Source organism: Lissotriton vulgaris, chromosome 3_1 (assembly GCF_964263255.1).
Source record: "Lissotriton vulgaris chromosome 3_1, aLisVul1.2, whole genome shotgun sequence".
NCBI lineage: Eukaryota > Metazoa > Chordata > Amphibia > Caudata > Salamandridae > Lissotriton > Lissotriton vulgaris.
The window spans coordinates 1,069,780,388-1,069,800,218 of NC_141689.1; positions in this window are offsets into that span (position 1 = coordinate 1,069,780,388).

The window sequence follows — 19,831 nt, forward strand, 5'->3', positions numbered from 1 at the left end:
TTTTACCAAAAATAAAGCATTTGCCCAGCTCTTAATCTGCCAATATTTTCAAACGCACACAGGGCGCGCCTGCTCCGATGTACTTAAAACACTTTTATTGCGATTCAATATTCACTGCTACCGTCACCCGCACCCGCACCCCTACTCCTGACCCAGTCGATTCATGATCCAGGAAATCATTTGGCAATGGATTCCAGAACTGTGAAACTTAACACCCACACGTGAACCCTCTCTACCCGTTTCATCCTGCTCACAATCGGAACTCGCAACACGACTTTTGATGTGCTAACGTTAACATTTAAAAAGGCAACAGATTGGCTGTTAGTCCCAAACAACATATGCCACTAATGAATATTTTTTGTGCTTTTTTAGTGTCAGAGAACCATTTACACCTTATGCAATTAAAAGAACCCGGCAATTAAAAAAAAAACTTCTGCAGTATATGCAATAAAGAAATGTATGGTATGTTCTGTGTGGGATCTGTATTTGTTTTCAACAGTAGTTTAAAACCCGCTGTATTAGAATGTGTACCTAACTTGTCAGAGTTTTTGTTTGACGAACCATCTGTGATTAACAATCCTTACCTAATAACGAGCGCATTTTGCCTAGTATATGCATTTGATTTTGCAATGGTTGTTACGTTAGCTCATTTCCTACAATGTGTTCATTTACCAAAAAAAGGCAATGCATATTTGAATTATTCTTGTTGTGGTATGCTGATATTTACGTGAGGGGGCCGCGTGTGCCTCATTTGCAGGTGCGGTCTCCTTTAAATGAAATAATTCTTGATCGGGCGTCCTCCCCATACAGGGACAGGAAGAAGGAAGTAGTGTGTGAAACACTCATCCTTCCGATTTATCGTTGGCCCAGATATGTAGGAGTATAATTGTTTCGCCATGTGTTTCAAATTAGATCATTTTTTTCAGATTGCGAGTTTGACAGAAACTGGAGACTCGCATCATGAACTGTGAACTAAAGGTAGGGTCACAATCTGGCACTGGATGGAGACAAAGTATTAAAGTACGCTAGATGGTTTAATAACGAGGACTTGTAGAGAGCAGAGGGAGGACAGAGAACGGATTTAAGACGACTGGGCGAGGGGAACAACTATCTTAGTGCACAGTTTTGAAACCTATTAAACTTATTGAAAGAGTACGAGGTGTAATGGGATAAATATGCGTGTGCTTGTGTATATAAAGTCTATAGATCCATAGACAAATCTACGGGAGTATCTCGTAAGAATCATGCTTTGAACTAATTCCACCTCAACCACCCCACAGCACCCATTATGGTGATTGCTTAGATCTAAGCGTTAGGCCCTAACAAGCAGGGTCTGGTGGCTCCGTGGACTAATGCATCCACTGTAGGAAATTGTGTTTGACCTCATGGTCCTAGGTTCAAATCCCGGGGGTCCTCTCAGCCTTTCATCCTAATGAGGTCGACAAAATGAGTACCAATGATTTGTGTAACAATAAACATCTGTTATTCAGCACCAAGATACCCTTTCTGGGTGGACGTGCGCTTATGCCATGTAAGGGCACCTATAGCCAGACACATTCAAGGAGACTAACCCCCAAAACAGTTCCGGTTTCAGCACCAGTCCTCCCTGGACAGTCACTGCTGTACCCGATGCGCTTTCAACCAGTGCTTCTATGGGCCCAGCTAAGGCTCTAAAGGCCTTGCACAGACGCCTCTCCGACTGGATCATTGGGCACAGGGAAAGCTGGGTCTACAAGAGCAAGCTCAACTTGTGTTGCTCAACTCGTGTTACAGGAGGGGCATCCTTCCCTGATGGGTTTCTTGATGCCACACAGGGCATACAAAGACTAGAAGGTGATTGAGAAGGAGACCTTGAATGAATGGACGTTCTGGAAGCTTCTTTACCAAGCTGCCTAATTGACTGCTGCTGTGAGCTCCCTCAAGAGCAGATCAGTGCTGCCCTTCCCCGCCCTGACTCCTGCTGGATTAGCGCCTGGGGAAGTTGCGTCCACGAGATTGCTCAGGCTGTTTATAAAGTGCTCCCTCCTGGTTACTGGTGACTAAGCTGGAATATACAATGTGACCTGGGTTATTTTTTATCTATGGTATGATGGGGAAGCACTTACAGATCACCAACAAAATGGCTCATGTCGACTCAAGTGTAGGTCTCAAATCAAAAGCCCGAACGACCATGTTGAAGACAGCCTCAGCAACTGCATGAGCCGAGCGCTCACAGAAGGCCCGTCAAGGCGCGGCCGCTATATCATGTCCTCAGAGTTCGGAAGACCATCTGCTGGAGCTCAGGAAGAGCATCAAAGACAATCAGAACCTAGAAATACTCAAAATCCCCTCCCTTGAAAGGCCAAATGCGGAACTGGGTGCTGAGGGGCTAGTCGCCAATCAAACCGGCTCAGTTGCTATAGAGCTTACTACTCTTGAAGATGGCAGGGCTACATTGAATTCGGAGGAGACCCTTAACAGAGAGGCTGCAAAGGAAGGTGCCGCAAGCATACTCCTATCTAAAACCAAGGAATATCCAGTATTTCTGGAATCTAGAACACCCCAATTCCCTGCACAGCCTTCAGGCACAGAGCAAGCGCTTTCTGAGAAAATACAAGTGGACTCTCTAGCTGATACAATCACACAAGCAGAACAATAAGATAGGGTTCAACTGGCTCCAGAAGAGTCTGTAGGAAATCAGCTTTTAGAGATCGGTGCCAGCTTCCAATATGACATTAAAACCATGTTGAATCTCATTTTGGACGAGCTTCGTGAGCAGAAAGTAACACAAGCAAATGAGATTGCAGCATTACACCTTCGCTTGTCCAAAATTGACGAAGCAGTCAGTAGCTACCCAGCAAGATTACAAGAAGCTGAATCCAGGCTATCTCACCTCGAGGATCAGATGACTTTGATGAAACATCAGGTTACCTTAGATAAAAACCAAAATAATCTTTTGGAGAGCAAGCTAGAAGAGCTGGAAAACCACTCCTGACGCTCAAATTTGCGGCTGGTTGGGGTCCCAGAAGGCTGCGAGGGGTCACAAATGCTCCAGTGGGTTGAATTATTTATTAAGAATCATGTGCTGCCCGAGTTCTCCGGAGATCTTACCATCACAAGGGCGCATAGGGTCCTAGCCCAGCCATTTCCAAACTCGAAGCTACCTCGAACAATTCTAGTTAATTTTGCAGACTTTCGGGTTAAAGAACAGATATTGACTAGAGCTATTCAAAGCAAGCAATTTTCTACCTGTGAAGTCCCCAGCTGCCGTATTTTTCCTGACATGTCTGCAGCAGCTGCTCGACGTCAGAAATAATTTGTCAAGCTCCTTTACCTGTTTTAAGCACAGGGGGCCCAGGTGTCCTTAGCCCAGCATTCTAAGCCACGTGTCTTGGTACAAGGGAAGTTCCACATGTTTGCAAATCATGATGAAACACAGGAACTCCTCCAGAAAATTACTATGGAAAAATAGAGACTCAAGATTGGATGTTATGTTTTAATCCCCCCCCTTTTTTTTGCGCTCTCCTGTTGTTTGGCAGTTTTTTTTGTTTTGTCAAGGGGCGGGGTGGGGTAGATCACTCAGGTGCCATTACATGGCACCCAGCTTTGGGGCTAGTTAGTTGGGGGAGGCAGGGGGTATGGTGGGTTATTCTCCAATTGCCAGGGGTGGGGGGTGGATGGGGGGAGGTGCAGGTTAGGGACGGGGTAAGCAATCGAAAAAATGAGCAGGAAAAAAGTGAATTTTATAGAATGCGCTCACAAGTTAGCAAGATACTGCAGAGAGTGGCTAGGATAGGAGATGTTGGCCAAAAAAGGGTTAAGGTGGCAGAGAGAAATTTTAGACTGGGCAAAGCTGAGACAGGCCTTTTCGGATGGATCAAATGTCACAAAATAAAAAAGTGATTACATGCAGCGTTAATGGATTACTGAACCTGCATAAAAGTTCTACATTTTTATATTGGCTAGCATCCCTCTCTCCTGAAATCATATTTCTACAAGAAACACATTTTAGGACTGAAACCCCCAAGATATCGCTACCTAAAAAATATGCATTGGCGTATTTTTCATCTTCTAACTTAGCGGTGCGAGGGGTGGGGATCTTACTGTCCAATACATTGGATTGGCAGGTTGAGGAGGTCCAGCGAGATGGAAAAGGTAGATGGTTATGGATGAAGGTAAGACTGGAAGGAATAGTGCTAAATTTGGTTAATTATAACGGCCCCATAGAGGACGATACTGCAGCGCTCAAGTAAATTTATCAATTGGTAGCGAATATGGAGGTATATTGAACCTGAGGGGTGATTTTAATTATATCCAGACTCTGGCACTAGATACCTCAAATAAAACAAAACAACAGTTAAAGCCTAAAACTGCAAAGTTAATAAAAAAGTTTGTCAATAGAATTTGCGTTAACGGACCCCTGGAGGCAGGGACACCCCAGCTTTACTCAATTTACCTGCTACTCCTCAAAATATAGAACAGCATCTCGGTTGGACCTATTTCTTGTGGATAAGCTGGTGGCCAATGGTGAATCAGAGATATTGGCTAATTCTTTCTCTGATCACTCTTTAGTTTATTTTATGTTAAGGTTGGGAATCATGCCGAAAAAGAGAGCAAGATGGCAGTTCGATAAATCTTTACTAGAAGATAATACTTGCATGACAGAAACTAAAACTTTTATCAGGGAATTCTTCCAGTTTAATGCAAATACTTCCCTAATTTTTGTGGTTTGGGAGGCATTTAAATCCACTTTTAGAGGACAGACGATAGCCTATAGGCTCAGGTTAAATAAACAACGAAGCAAAAGATTTCGGAGTTACAGACCACATTAGAGGAAGCTAGACAAAACCTAGATGTAACAGCAACAGCATAACATACCTTTAAAGTGCTACAGCAAGATTTATCAAAAGCTAAAGACCAGTTGAAGGATTTTTTTGTCCTAGAGGAGATCTTGGGAAGCAAGGCGTATCAACAACAGGTTTATGAGGAAAGCCAGCATATTGGCAGATTCCTGGCCTGGACTACGAAAAGTCAGAAAGTGGCGCAAATATTCAGTCATGTCAGAAATCTTTCTACTGGCCTGCTAGAAGAAGATAAAACAAGCAATATCAGAGTTTTTTCTTCTTTATTTTAAGCCAATTGATGCGGATACACAGGCGATAGAAGAGTCAGAATTGAGGTCCTGGAATTATTGGAGCAACTGCAGATATCCCAGCAGCATACCGAGACGCTCAATAGTTCGATAGGAATGTCAGAAGTTTTTACAGTATTAAAAAGCATGTCCAACACCACAGCTTGTGGGTCATATGGGATGCAGTCGAAATATATAAGATATTTCAAGAAGAACTACTTCCTTTCTTAACTAAATTGTTTAATCAAATAAAGGACGGGATAGACTTCCCCAATAGTTTTAAGGGGTCAGTACTTGGAGTGATCCAAATTCCTACTGCCCTTTCAGTTTGTTAAATACAGACTACAAACATTATAAAGATCTGGGCAAGAAGGATTGCACCATGCGCCCAACAAGTGGTTCATACATATCAAAATGGCTTCCTTCTGGGACAGCTAATGGCCACCAATACATTTTTTTAATGCAAGCTACCAATTATTTTTCTTCTAATAAGAACAAAGCAGCCATTTTGATGATGGATGCCGAAAAGCTTTTGATTTGGTAGATTTGTGTGCCTTATTTTCTATTTTGGATAAGTTTGGTTACCCATTTCAGTTGATACATATGCTAAAAAAATTATATAGACAAGCGGAAGCCAACATTGTCATTAATGGAACAGAAGCTGGGAGGGTGAAAATTAAATGGGGCACACGTCAGGGCTGTCCATTATCCCCTCTTTGTTTTCTTTGTTTATCGAACCCCTGGCTGTCAAAATTCACAATAATGTATTGATTGTGCCTCCCATGGAAAGTATGGCAAAGATTAAGCTATATGCAGATGATATAATCTTATATCTTAAAGCTGGAGGGTCTAACATACAGAATGCATTGGATGAAATTCAGAAATTCACGAAGGTAGGGGGATATAAAGTTAACAAAGCTAAAACAGAAATCCTTACATTTAATTTGCTTCCTTCAGATATCCCGGCTTCCTTACATCCTTGATTGCCACATCCAATCAGATACCTAGGCATGTTTGTTACAAACGATTATAGCCAATTATTTTCTTTGAATTACACTGCTATGCTGGCAAAAGTGAAAAAATTATTAGAAAAGTGATCTTTGCTTAATCAATCATTGATAGGTGGGGTTCCTATGGTTAAAATGTCGTTGCTCCTGTTGTTTCAGTTTCTCTTCAGTAATCTTCCCTTGAAAGTCCCAAGTACCTATTTTAAAGATTTGGACAAAATGATTCAGAAGTTTGTGTGGAATAATAAGCACCCCGGGTTAAGCTAGCTACACTACATTTGGATGTAGCATGGGGGCGGGGGGTTAGCGCTTCCACATTTTCCAGTTTACTCCCAAGCCTCTTTGCTTAATTTGATATCGCAACTAGGAGAGGAGAATTCAGTTTTTGATAACTTCTTTTTAACCGCATCGCTGCGGCGGCTTTTCCCGCTGTGCGCGGCAAATTCGAAATTACCACGTTACGTGACGAGCTGGCCTTGTCATCCGCGCAGGACAGGTAAGCGCGATGACGAGCCCAGCTCGTCAATAGCCTCGAAGGGGTTAATACAAATGCTGAAGTAAAGTGTCATAAAACTCCCCACTTTTTTACGATCAGTGAAACTCCCTAAAAAGACCAGATATAAGGTAATTCTGGCATTAGCAGCTAGGACTCAGCTTTTTTACAAATCACGAGCTATTCCAGCATATCATGCTTATACCCCTATCCAAGATTGTGCAGTAGGAGGTTTAATGCTGCCCAGAAGGCTTTACCAAGTATGGCAAGAATTAGGTTTTGGTCAACTTGGGGATTTTTATAATCATGAAACGTTAATTACTCTGGGAAACGGTATGATTGCAATCCAGTAATTTAAATGCCACTTTTTCTTTGAGCTTTCTTCAGCTCGTGAATTTTCTTAAGAACAACTATACCATGCTGAGTGAAGTCGCGTGTCAAATCACGAAGGAGGCTCATTATCTGCACCAATAAGAAGGCACAATTAATATAAGCCGCAAACATAGTACACAAAGGCAGGACCCCACCGGTTAATCAACTAATGAGACTCCAATTAGCCAATCAGCAACAGTATAAGAATGGACTCTTCACCTTCCTCGGTACCTCCCACTCTGCTCGTGGACTGCGACGAGGTACCGACGGATAGGTGAATCCTGACTCTTGCTTCTCGGTGGGCGCTCAGCGCTTGGGTTTTCTGGTTCTTGCTTTCCAGCCAGCTTTACAAACCTGATGTTGTTCTGCCTTACCTTTATTGCTTCTTTGGTACAGAAGCAACGTTTAGAATCATTATCTTCTGCAGAATGAATGATTCTTTAATTTGGAACACCATGACCAGTACCTCTAACCACTTGAAAAAGCCTTATATTAGTAAAAAATATTTCTCGATTCCCAACAACTACCTATATATCACAGATAGGCTTTACCCTTTTCAAAACAATACCAAATGAATCTAGCTGGGAAGGAGGATTCCTATTCTTGCTATTCATTCCAACCTTGAATATACCCCCAGAGTTTGGTATAATTAAACTCTGGTAAGATTGAAGGAATGTCTTCAGTGGATGCCAGTCGGTGTCCGCTCTTTGTTCTTGAATGACATAGTTTGTGGTCCTTTAATGATAGAGGTTTTTTATGTGAGTTTACTAGGGGCATATAAGTTGGATTATGCAATTACCCTTTGTCCCCCTATGTTCTTTCTTACCACTAGAGCGGGGCCTCAGCCGCCGAGCAGTTGCCGGGTGAGGTGAGGCTTACCCACACAAAAAGCTGAGTGAGTACCTTTTATTTGTTAAAATTATAATCCCCCAAATCAGTACTTAGTGACTACTGGGACTAGTCGAACACAATGTATGAACGACTAAGTGACATTAATAACCTCCATGCTTGGAGCACTTCCACCGCTCACCACATCAAGTTGAGTGGCTTTATTTTGATAGCACTTCCTTTTTTTGTTGTAGGGATGAAGAAGTAACTTTGGAACTACACATACATGGGACACATGTCTGGTAGGGTGGTAAATAACCACGGATCCAATTCTCTTCTGTTGAATATATTTAACGCTGAAACACTTTGTTCACTAACAAAATCTTTTTTGCAGTAGCACACATCACGAATAAGGTCCTGAAGAAAGCTGGTTCAATGATCCATAGGGCTGAAACATGTTGACCCCACCTTTAGCCAAAAGATAGTCATAATTATTCTAAACTATCAGGCAGTTTTTATCATATGGCATTAGGACATTTCCTAATAAACATAATTTTTGCCCTTCTAGTCATTTTTATTACACTTGCACTTATCACTTGCACTGCACTCCACCGGTCCTCACATACCTTGAACAAACATAGTGGCTGAGTCGTTTAGAGAGCAGGAGGTCTAGTACTTCTGTACATCAGCCTCTGTACCATCTTGGCTATAGGTGACCCCTCTCTCCTGGTTCTCCAGATGACGAAGTTCCGCCAAATGGGTGGGCTGATGGAAACCATACTCAAGCCTGGGATTGGACAAGTTATGTAAAATGTGTGAACTGTAGTTGCTCCAATACAGGTGGTCTTTTTGTCACACTCTATAGACCGTTTTCTTCCTTTTAGTCAGTCAGGTTCGTATTTAGGAGTATGGAGTAGAACTGGTCTCTAAAAATTGCCCCCTAGACCCTCCCCCACCTTCCTTGTTGTCAGGATTCAGAGAGTAGCCATCACTATCATAAAACTTTATTTGCAATCACAAAGATCCTATAAAGTACTACTAGCTGCATGAGTGTTGGCTCATGCGCTTCAAAGTCGTATTTCTCCTCCCACCCCACACCCCCCTTTTCGCCTTCACATTTTTGGTGTAATGATTATTCACTAACAATTTGGCAAAATAACTTCCAAGTGTAATTGTGCTGAACAGTAATGCGAAACCAGAGCTACAAGGCCCCTTAGAAACAGCAGCATGGCTTCAAACAGATTGATGCGATGCAACGCGCACATCAGTCAGAATTAATTTAAAGCCCCTCTAGCTGTTCTCCAAACATTGCAGCCTTTTATTGCATTTCCAGCACGCTCGCAGTCCAAGTTAATGCTTCAGGACGCACTGCTCTTTCTCCCAGCCAAATTCACTGTGATGCGATAGATTACAAGAATGAGAGCAGAAAGTGTACAGAAAACCCTCTGCACCAATGTCTTAAAGCACGTACAACGCGTGTTGAGCTGCTACAATTTTCACGGCCCACATCCTGCGCTGCGGCGCGGCGCCCCTGTCTTCTCATCACGATGCAACGGGGTGCCCTGGCGCTCACTTTGGGAAACATTGCCCTATCGGGTGATTAGTGCGCTATACAAATCAACATCGATACAAGAGGGGGTGGTGATGGACGGAGCATCTGAATAAATCAAACACTCACACCCAGTCAAAAGATCTGGGTTTAATCCATCATCGTTCTTTAGCCCACTCTGCCACCCCAGTTCAGACATGGCTATATGCAAATCAGTCTGACCCTGTGCCCCATGGGAACAGTCCAGCCCGAACTGCCAAGCCATGTATTCCCTGGACCGGAAACAAGCTTCCGAGGACCGGTTTCTGGCATTCCAGCCGTCTTAAGCCCGGCTTGCTTGAATCCAGTGGCAAAGTGAGCAAGGGACTCACGTCTGAGCACACCCTGCCACACTTAAAGCACGTACAACGCGTGTTGAGCTGCGGCTGCAATTTTCACGGCCCACATCCTGCACGGCGGCGCAGCGCCCCTGGCTTCTCATCACGACAAACCGGGGTGCCACGGCGCTCACTTTGGGAAACACTGCCCTATCGGGTGATTAGTGCGCTATACAAATCAACATAGCATAACATAACATGACATGACATAACATTGTATAGCCCAATTTATGGACAACTTCCCACATGCTACACTGTATCCTTTTCTCAATGCCATGCGCACTATCTTGAAAACCTTGGTAATGTCTTCTGAACCATTCTGGGTCATGCACCAAGGGCAGACAGGCAGCTTGTGATTCTGGACAGAGGGCACTTCATCAAGGCTCTGTATAATGGCACCTTAGAGACTAGAAGTCGAGTCGAGAGTCGAGTGCACATGCCAGTGCATGCCATGGGGCACGTGCTCCAAATCTGCTCCACCCTTCTCTACCATGCAACCCTGAGCCCCCTCCCCCTAGTTTCCCAGGTTTCTTATTGTCCCTGCTCAAAATAACCCCAGCAACTGTCTGAGCCATAGAAATAGCTGGGCAATGTGAGGGGCAAGCACAGTGGAGTGGTTTTATAGTGAGTTAATTGAGACATAGTCAGGCATAAACCCTGAGGAAAGCCCAGACCATATAACAACACACTAGGGGCTAGATGTAGGAAGCCCTTTACCGATCGGAATCGGCCGAAAATACCGATTTTCGGCTGTTTCCGACCGGTAAAGGGCTATGGAGATGTAGGGGCACCAAAAATGGACATATTCGGTAATTTTACCGAATCAGTATTTTTACCGAATCGGTAAAATTACAGAATCGGTAAATTTACCGATTCGGTAAATTTACCATTCGGTAAAAATACCGAATATGTCATTTGAGATGCAGGTAGCATGTCTAACAGTGCTACAGGGCCTTAAGAACTCGGTATTTACCATGCAATACAATTGCATGGTAAATTACGAATTCATGTGTACATGCACATCTGTGCATGTACACCTGTGCCATGTGGCACACAGACATGCCCTAAGGGCATGTCTGTGTGCCACATGGCGCAAAAGCCAGTTACAGGGGTGCAACAGGGTGTCAAAGTGACACCCTGTCCCCCTTAGCAATTCGGTATTTTTACCGATTCGGTAAATACCGAATCGGTATTTGCTATTGAATCCTATGGGCTTCAAGGCCCATAGGATTCAATAGCAAATACAGATTCAGTATTTACCGAATCGGTAAATACCGAATCTTACCGATTCAGTAAAAAATACCGAATTTTTCCCTATATGTCATTTACCGATTTTTGAATACCGAATCGGTAAAATTCGATATTTAAAAATCGGTAAATGACATTTACCTACATCTGGCCCCAGGAATCCAGTGCATGGTCTATGCACACTTTATTTGTGTCCAGGAGGGGTGGGAATCATGCTGTAGGAACAAAATATCTTGGTTATAAGGAAGAAGCTCCTGTATAGTGTACTTACAAATGGTGGCAGAGAGTGTACTTAAGGTTAATGTAAGAACAGTTTGCTCACACTTTATGACTAAGTGCGTTGTACTCAGGGACCGTAAGCGCAATGCTAGATCACTCACAACAAATGGAAGTGCAGTATTTTCACAAATAATATTAGAACACTGTACTTACAGATTGCACTGTACTTATAGATAATGTCATTGCTCTATACTAGGAGATAATGCCAGGTGGACTCACAAATAATGTAACTTTGGATACTATCTTGTCTTGTTTAGTCACATAATTGCTGCTATACTTGTGGTCTACCTTATCCTGAAACCGGTATGACACCACTTCATTCATTAATCAGCAGACTCTGCTGTTTCTTTAACATTTACAGTGTGCAATTCGTACATCAGTAATGTTACATTTCATTGCTATAATTTAATGTGTATGCAAACATTCTACTTCTTTGATGACATTTGCTGTTTAACATCTGTAAAAAAAGAAGCAAGTTCCTAGCATTGTAAATTCTAATGCTACAAACATATATTGACCTTTTTTCATCAGATCAGCACACCTTGTGGCAAAACAAAAATGCATTGAAAAAAGTTATATGGATCTGCCTGCCAGGAGCATTGAAAAAAGATTAATACAATCATCTGAGCAGCTCTGGTGAAATATGACAGCGTTAGTACAGTTTAGGTGAGAGAGAGAGAGAGAGAGAGCGAGAGAGAGAGAGAGAGAGAGAGTGAGAGAGTAAGAGAGCTTTGTATACATGGCACACACTTCCACTGCACTCCACTCCATGCCACACAATTCCACTCTACTCCAAGCCATACAATGCCACACAATTCACTTCCATGCCCCTCAATGCCACACAATGCCACAAAACGACACCCCATTCCACTCCACTCCACACAATTCTACTCCATTTCATTTTATTCCACTCCAATCCACTCCACCCAGTGCCACACAACTTCACTCCACACAATCCCACTGCACTCCACTCGACACTGTGCCGCACATTTTCACGCCATGCCACTCCACACCACACGTCAGTCCATGCCCCTGAGTACCACTCCACACTGTGCCACTGCACTGCACACAATGCCACTCCCCTCCATTGCATGCCACACAATGCCACTCCAATATACTCCACTTAATGCCATTCCATTCTACTGCATACAATGCCACTCCACTCAACTCCACAAAATTCTACTCCACTCCACACAGTGCCACACAATTCCACTCCATACCACATAACGCCACTCTACTTCACGCATTGCCACATAATTTCAATCCACACCACACAATGCCACACAATTCCACTTCATGCCACACAATGCAGCTCCTCTCCACATCACACAATGCTACTCCACTCCGAGCTTCACAATGCCACAGCACTCCACACAAATGCACTCCACACAATTCCACTCCTCTTCACTCCATGCCACACAATGCCACTCCAATATACTCCACTTAATGCCATTCCATTCTACTGCATACAATGCCACTCCACTCAACTCCACACAATTCTACTCCACTCCACACAGTGCCACACAATTCCACTCCATACCACATAACGCCACTCTACTTCACGCATTGCCACATAATTTCAATCCACACCACACAATGCCACACAATTCCACTTCATGCCACACAATGCAGCTCCTCTCCACATCACACAATGCTACTCCACTCCGAGCTTCACAATGCCACAGCTCTCCACACAAATGCACTCCACACAATTCCACTCCTCTTCACTCCATGCCATACAATGTCACTCCAGTCCACAACATACACAGTGCCACCCAATTCCACTCCACTCCATGCTACACAATTCCACTCCACACAGTGCCATATAATTCCACTCCACAGCACTCCAAGCTGCTTTTTGACAAACAGTGCCACACAATTGAACTCCACTGCATGCAACTCCATGCCACACAATGCCACTCCACACAGTGCTGCACAATTTCCCTCCATGCCACACACTGCCACACAATTCTATTGCACTCCATTCCACACAGTGCTGCACAGTTCCACTCCATGTCACACAATGCCACTCCACTCTGCATAATGACACACAATTCTACTCCACTCCATACAAATCCACTCCACTCTTCTCCACACAGTTCCACTCCATGCCCCACAATGCCAGTCCACTCTAGATAATGCCACCCAATTTCACTCCACACCACACAATGAAACTTCACTCCATGCCATAAAATGCCACTCGACTCAACTCCACGCCACTCAATGCCACTCCACTCCACACAAATCCACTCCCCTCCACACAATGCAACAACATTCCACTCCATTCCACACAATGTGACAAAATCCACTCCACACAACACAATGTCATGCAAATACACTGACACACTTACACTCCCCACAATTAGACTCTACACTACACAATTCCACTCCACTTCACCCCATTCGGCTTCACACAATCCCACTCCCTCCACACAGTGCCACTCCACTCCACGACACACAATTCTACTTCACTCCACTCATTTCTACTCCATGTGACACAATGCCTCTCCACTCCAAGCCACATAATGCTATTCCACTCCACACAATGCCTCACAAATTCACTCCACACCCCAAAGTGCCATGCAATTCCACTCCACACAATTTCACTACACTTCACACCACTCAATTCTACACAATTCTACTCCACTCCATACAATGCCACACAACTCCACTCAGTGACACAAAATTTCACTCCACTCCACAGATTGTTACTCAACTTCATGTTACACCATTTTGCTCTCGACAATGTCACTCCACTCATTTCATAAACTTTTATTCGATTATAAAATTTGCATAATCATAAAAAGTACAACATTATTTAAAAACCATCAATGTTAAGCTAGGGTTCACATGAAACGTTTTACAAAACAGTGTCCTGTCGTATTTCCATTACTTTTTTTAAAAAAGTCACTGTCATTTTGGCTTCATGAGGGTTTAACGGCGACTGGAGGTAGGCAAGCGCTGGATATGTGTTTCTAAGACCGCTAGAGCGTAAGAGGGGGAGAATCCATTTTTTCCTAGCCGCACTGTAATATTTGCAGAACAATGTGACATGGACCGTTGTTTGCTTGGAGGCCCCATCGCATGGACAACAAATCAAATTCCGTGACCAGTTATTCTGTTCTGGGAATGAGACCAGGCGAAAGAAGAGGTCAAACCGGAATCTTGTCAGTAAAAACTTTTCATAGTTCGATAGAAAGAACGTAAGGTAAGGCTGTATCAATTTCCCTATTTGCAATTGGGAGATTTTTTCATTTTGCGTTTTCACTATCTCCGCCTGGTTGCGGAGTTCTCTCAAGTGGCCTAGGCATAGATCTTTCAGCCGTTTTTTGGGTATGTCTTCAATTGAGGGTGGATCAAAAAAGTATTGTTCACAATTAAGGTCTTTAAAAAATTTGAAGACATAGTTAAGCCAGGGAATTTTTCTCCAATGTGCTAGGCTCAGGCAATCTGTGATGAGGGAGCGTGTTACGTGACTTTCGGGATTGCACCAAATACGATGCCATAGAATGAGAGGCTGGCAGCGTATGGTGTCTGTCACGAATTCCATCCCTAGCTCTCGATGTGATGCTAAGATCGGGGAGCTTTGGGGAAGGGCCAGGACATACTTAATGAAGGCGTTCTCGGTTGCCTGTATTTGTTTGATGTTTCCGTGACCCCAGATGCCTGCTCCGTAACTCGCCACACTATGGCATTTTGCGTAATATAGTGTTAGTAGTTCCGACGGGGCTGGTTTTCCTAGTTTCCTGGAGAAAGCGCAAAGCGCTGATGTTGCTCGGCGAAAGTTTAAATTTCTGGCTTCGATGGCTTTTCGCCAGGTCATTGAGTCGTCCACAAGTATACCCAGATACAGGTAAGCTGACGTTTTTTCCAACTTGGTGTTGTTTATATGTATGGATTTTGATTTTCCAGATTTGGGGCCTAAGGACATTGTGAATGTTTTCTTTGTGTTTACTTTTAATCCTAGGGAGTCCATGAACGTTACATATTTATTCAGTTGCCGTTGGAGTTGGTTGGCTGTTCGGGCCAGGATGACCGAGTCATCGGCGTAGAGTAGAATGGGTATAGGCCGCCGATCAATTTGCGGGAGGTCCTGGCTTCCTGCCAACATTGCTTTTTCAATCCCGTTGGTGTATAGATTGAATAGGAAGGGAGCCAATACGCACCCTTGCCTTACTCCTCGCGTGATTTTAAAAGGACGTGACAGGTCGCCGCCGATGCCATAGCGCACTCGGCCTTCTGCGTTGGTGTATAGGCCCCTGAGAAAAGCCAGTATCGCCGGTTCTACTCCAAGGTTCGACATGATTTCCCACAGCTTTGCGTGCTGAACGCAGTCGAAAGCTGCGCTCAAATCAATGTAGACCAGGTGAATTATCCCATCTTTTGCGTGGACATATTTGTCGGTCAAGAGGGTCAAATTTAGGGCTTGCTCCACTGTACCGAGCCCCTTCTGGAAGCCATATTGCAGGTCTGTAAAGATGTTGTTTTCCTGGGCCCAAGATTGTAATCGGTCCAGGAGTAGTCGACCTGCAATTTTTCCCGTGGCATCCAGAAGGGAGATCGGCCGGTAGCACGCTGGGTCGTTTCGGTCCCCTTTCTTGAATATTGGCAAGAGTGTAGATGATGACCATGATGGAAGGAGACCGATCTCAGCAACTGCGGCCATTACCCGAGTTATTATTAACGACCAATAGTCACTGTTGTGTAGGAATATGTCCATGGGCACCCCGTCTGGGCCGGGAGCCTTGCCAGTTTTTGATGCTGCAATTGCTTTTCTAACCTCAGTTACTGTGAAGCGTAGATTAATGGGTAAGTTGATAGGGCGAAGATGGTTCTCAGCTTCGGCCTCGTGTTCTGGTCGAGACGTGGCAGGTAGTGGGTCAAAAATTTTCGAAAAATGGCGAACCCATTCGCACTCTGTTACTGCTACGTCGAGTGGATTCGGATCGGTATCTTTGTCAAAAAAGGGTGATCTAATGGTCTGCCAAAAAGTTATGCTGTCCTTTTTTAGTGCGCTCTCATGTAATTGGCACCAAAGATCTCTCTTTATCTGGGACCTGCGGTTTTTCCTGGCTTCGTTGTACGCTTTCCTCCGAGATGAGATTAGTTGGACGTCTCTTGGCTCCTGCCGGAGGGCTTCTTTTAGCAGCGAGAGGGCCTTTCTGCAGTCTGAGTTAAACCATCTTTTAGTTTGGGATATTGGTTTGTTTGGCCTTTGTTTAACTAACTCATCTCTTATTGTCCCTTGAATGTTATGGAAGGAAGTAATAATTAATTCAGGCGAAGCCTCTGCGGAGAGACAGTCCCTTAACCAGGGGTACGTTTTTTCAAATATTCTTTGCGAGGTCACCTCAGGATCAACTTTGGCCCATTTGATTGTGAACCCATTTCTTTTCCTCAGTGATATTGCTTGTTGGTCAAGAGGACTGATTTTTGTTATAAAAGGACCTGGTTTCTCCAAAATAATCTCCATACTTAGGGGATAGTGATCGCTGATCGGGCAGGACCCTACTTTGTAGTTAATTAGCGAGTTCTTACTGGTGATGGAGGCTAAGATAAAGTCAATAGTGGATGTGCTACCTCGCCCATGGAAAGTGGGTCGGAATTCCTGGGCTGGGTGCACTAGCTCATTTACAAAGTCAAGGTCCAGGCTGAATACCATTTCATTTAGCTTGTTTCCACTTTGGGTATGAGCGAAATGGGGAATCGGGTTGCCAGTTTCGGATTGTAGGCCACAGGTCCCGTTTTTGTGATTTGGACATAAATGATGGTTAAAGTCACCACCCCAGATATATTTTATTGACTCGCTCAAATTCGAGTTTTGGAGTGTTGATATGTGGGCTGCCATTTCGTCCAGGTTTGTACAACAATCCTGTGTGCCTATGTTGTTGTAATAATTTATGAGTATGTGAACGTTCTTTGATGCGGTGTTATGGTGCGTGATCTGAATGACTTGAAAGGTTGGTGTTTCTTTCGTGGTTTTTACCTTAACTGCTAGGGTGTTGGAAATATAAATCAAGAGGCCGCCTTTTGGTCTCCCCATTGTGCTTGGCGTTGCTTGGGTAAAGAAGGTTTTGTATCCCGCTAGATGGAGGGGGGATAGGAGCCAAGTCTCTTGTAAGCACAAGATTTGGTGGCTTCGTGCGATTTCCAACCATTGAGGGCATGTTATTTTTCCGGTCAAGCCTGCAACGTTCCAGAAAACTATGCCTATGGTCGTGGCCTTGTTGACTGTCGAGGTTACATGTGCTGTTTTGCTGTTGTTCGAGATTTCAGTGGTTGGGGTTTGTACTGTAAGTGATCCATTGTTCGCGGCCAGATTCATTGGAGCCGGAAGGATAGGCAGATTGTTATATTGGATCATTCGGGTCTCTGATGCTTCAGACTGTTTGAAAGAAGTTATCTGGTGTGTGTCGGGAACTAACGATTGTAAGACGTCGGCTGGATGTGAGGAGGCAACTTTGGGTTGTTTAAGGTTAATGGTGGATGGTCAATCGACCATGTCGAGGCACTCGTAGCGGTTTTGGGTCGGAAAACCCTGCCACCCCTCATATGTTGGGTAAGATCTGTCCTGCCAGTATGGAATTTGGCTATCGACATACCTTTCTCTTGGCCCCCCCCTCTCAAGGTATTCAAGTGGGAAATCCCTCCGGGTCCATGGTGTTTGGCGCCATGGGTCCTGGTTCCGTTGGCCTTTGTGGTGATGATGCCATTCCCATGGTGGGGGGTTGTGTTGATGTTTCATTGGGGGATAAAAGAAGGAGAGGTGACGAGTGTCTATTCCCCCTTTTTTCTCAAGTTGTGGCCAGGCACATATATAGTCAACCGTTGCGGGATCTTTGCAAGTTACTATAATGCAGTCACCGCGTGTTGTTTTCCTGGTTTTGCCTATCCAGGCTACCCTACGTGCTGACGTAATTCCTCCTGATAGATGGGATTCAAGAGGTCTGTTTATGCTAAGCCACTGCATGGCCTTGTTTTTAAGTGACCAAGCAGTTTCTGGGGTGTCATCTACTAACTCGGGTACTCCTGTTAGCACTATTGTATATGGAGTAGCTTCGGGGGGCAAGTGGGCAGGGCGTCTCACTGCTGGGTATTTTTTCTGGGCTGTTTCCGTTACGTTCTTGAGTGTTTTTTGAGGGGGTGGGGAGTTCATGGGCTGGGAATCAGGATTCTCCTGGGGGACCCTACTAGGGTCTGAGGCTTGTGCTGGACATGGGGTTCGTACCGTGGCCTTCCCTTTATTATCTGCCTGCTGCACTTTTTGTGTTATCTTCTGTTGCGGTGGTTTGTCTTGCTGGGGGTGAAATGTATGTTCTGTTGATTTGGGTATAAGAGACAGTAAGTTGGGGTTCTTTTGTATTATAGCTGTTGCATTTGTAGGATTTGCTGGTTTCTGAGTATGTTTTTGGGTTTGCTTTTTTGGTGGGTGTATGGTGTTTCGCTGGCCCTTTACGTCTATCCTGGTGTTTGTATCTAAAAGAGTAGCTGATATTATTGTTAGTTGGGCCTCGAGGTTTCTTATGCTCAACTGGATGGGTTTAAGGTATTGGTAAAGTAAGTCTTTTGTTGTAGTTAGCACTTGTGACGTAATTCTGCAGGTCTTGCATTGCTCGGCTGCGTTGCTGTTGCTGGATATTGGCTTGTGCGGGAGGGTGCAGTCGGGAATGTGCAATATGCTGTTAGAGCATGAAGAATTTGGATTGGTCGTTGGTGCACTTTGTGTTTCACCTCTGGGTGTAGGTCGGGTTTCCAATGTTTCCTTTTCTTTCTCGCCATATTGGGATAGAGTATTGGAAATTTGGGTGCCTTCTTGCGTGTGACAACCAACTAGCTCTGGGGTTGCTTCCAAGTCATCTGATGACAATGAGGGGTCCAAATCAGAGTGCGTAACTGACAAATCTACCACTGATGGTACGGTGTTAAGTTCAGTGGTTGGAAGGAGCACTAGAAGTGAACTGTTTTGGGAGGTTGGATTAATTGGGGATGCAGCGTTCGCTATGGCGCCGAGAGATGAGCGCTTAGCTTTTGCGCTCATGAGGTCCATAGAGACTCTCTTTTCCATCAAGGCTATGCTTTGGTCTATTGTTTCATGTACCCGCGATATGAATAGGTCAATGGGGCCTGTTACCTGAGCTACCTCCTGCGCGTGTTTGGATTTCGATTTGGGTTTGGAGGTGCTTCTGGTTTTTGGCGGCATGTTGTTTATTGCCGGTTCGTTGATGTAAGAGGGATGGCCCGGTCCGGTCTCTATCGGGCACTAACGGGCAACAACGGGCCCGCCCTTGGCCCGGGCTTCGCCCCGGGCTCCGACCCGCGCGCGTCCCGCGATGCGCGTTGGTAATGCGGTTAAGTGGTTGTTAGGTGAGAGGGGGCGTGGCACTGGGAGGGGGCGCGGCTCGCACGGGAAGAGGCAACAGCTGATGTATCTGGTAGCTGAGCCTCGCAGTCCCGGAGCCGCGCCTCGCGCCTCCTCTGCGGCCACGCAGATGTTATTCCTCCTCACCTCCTCCTCTCAGGCTGGAAACGGGTTAGTCAACAAGCTACTCCTGTAGCGTCAGGGAATGC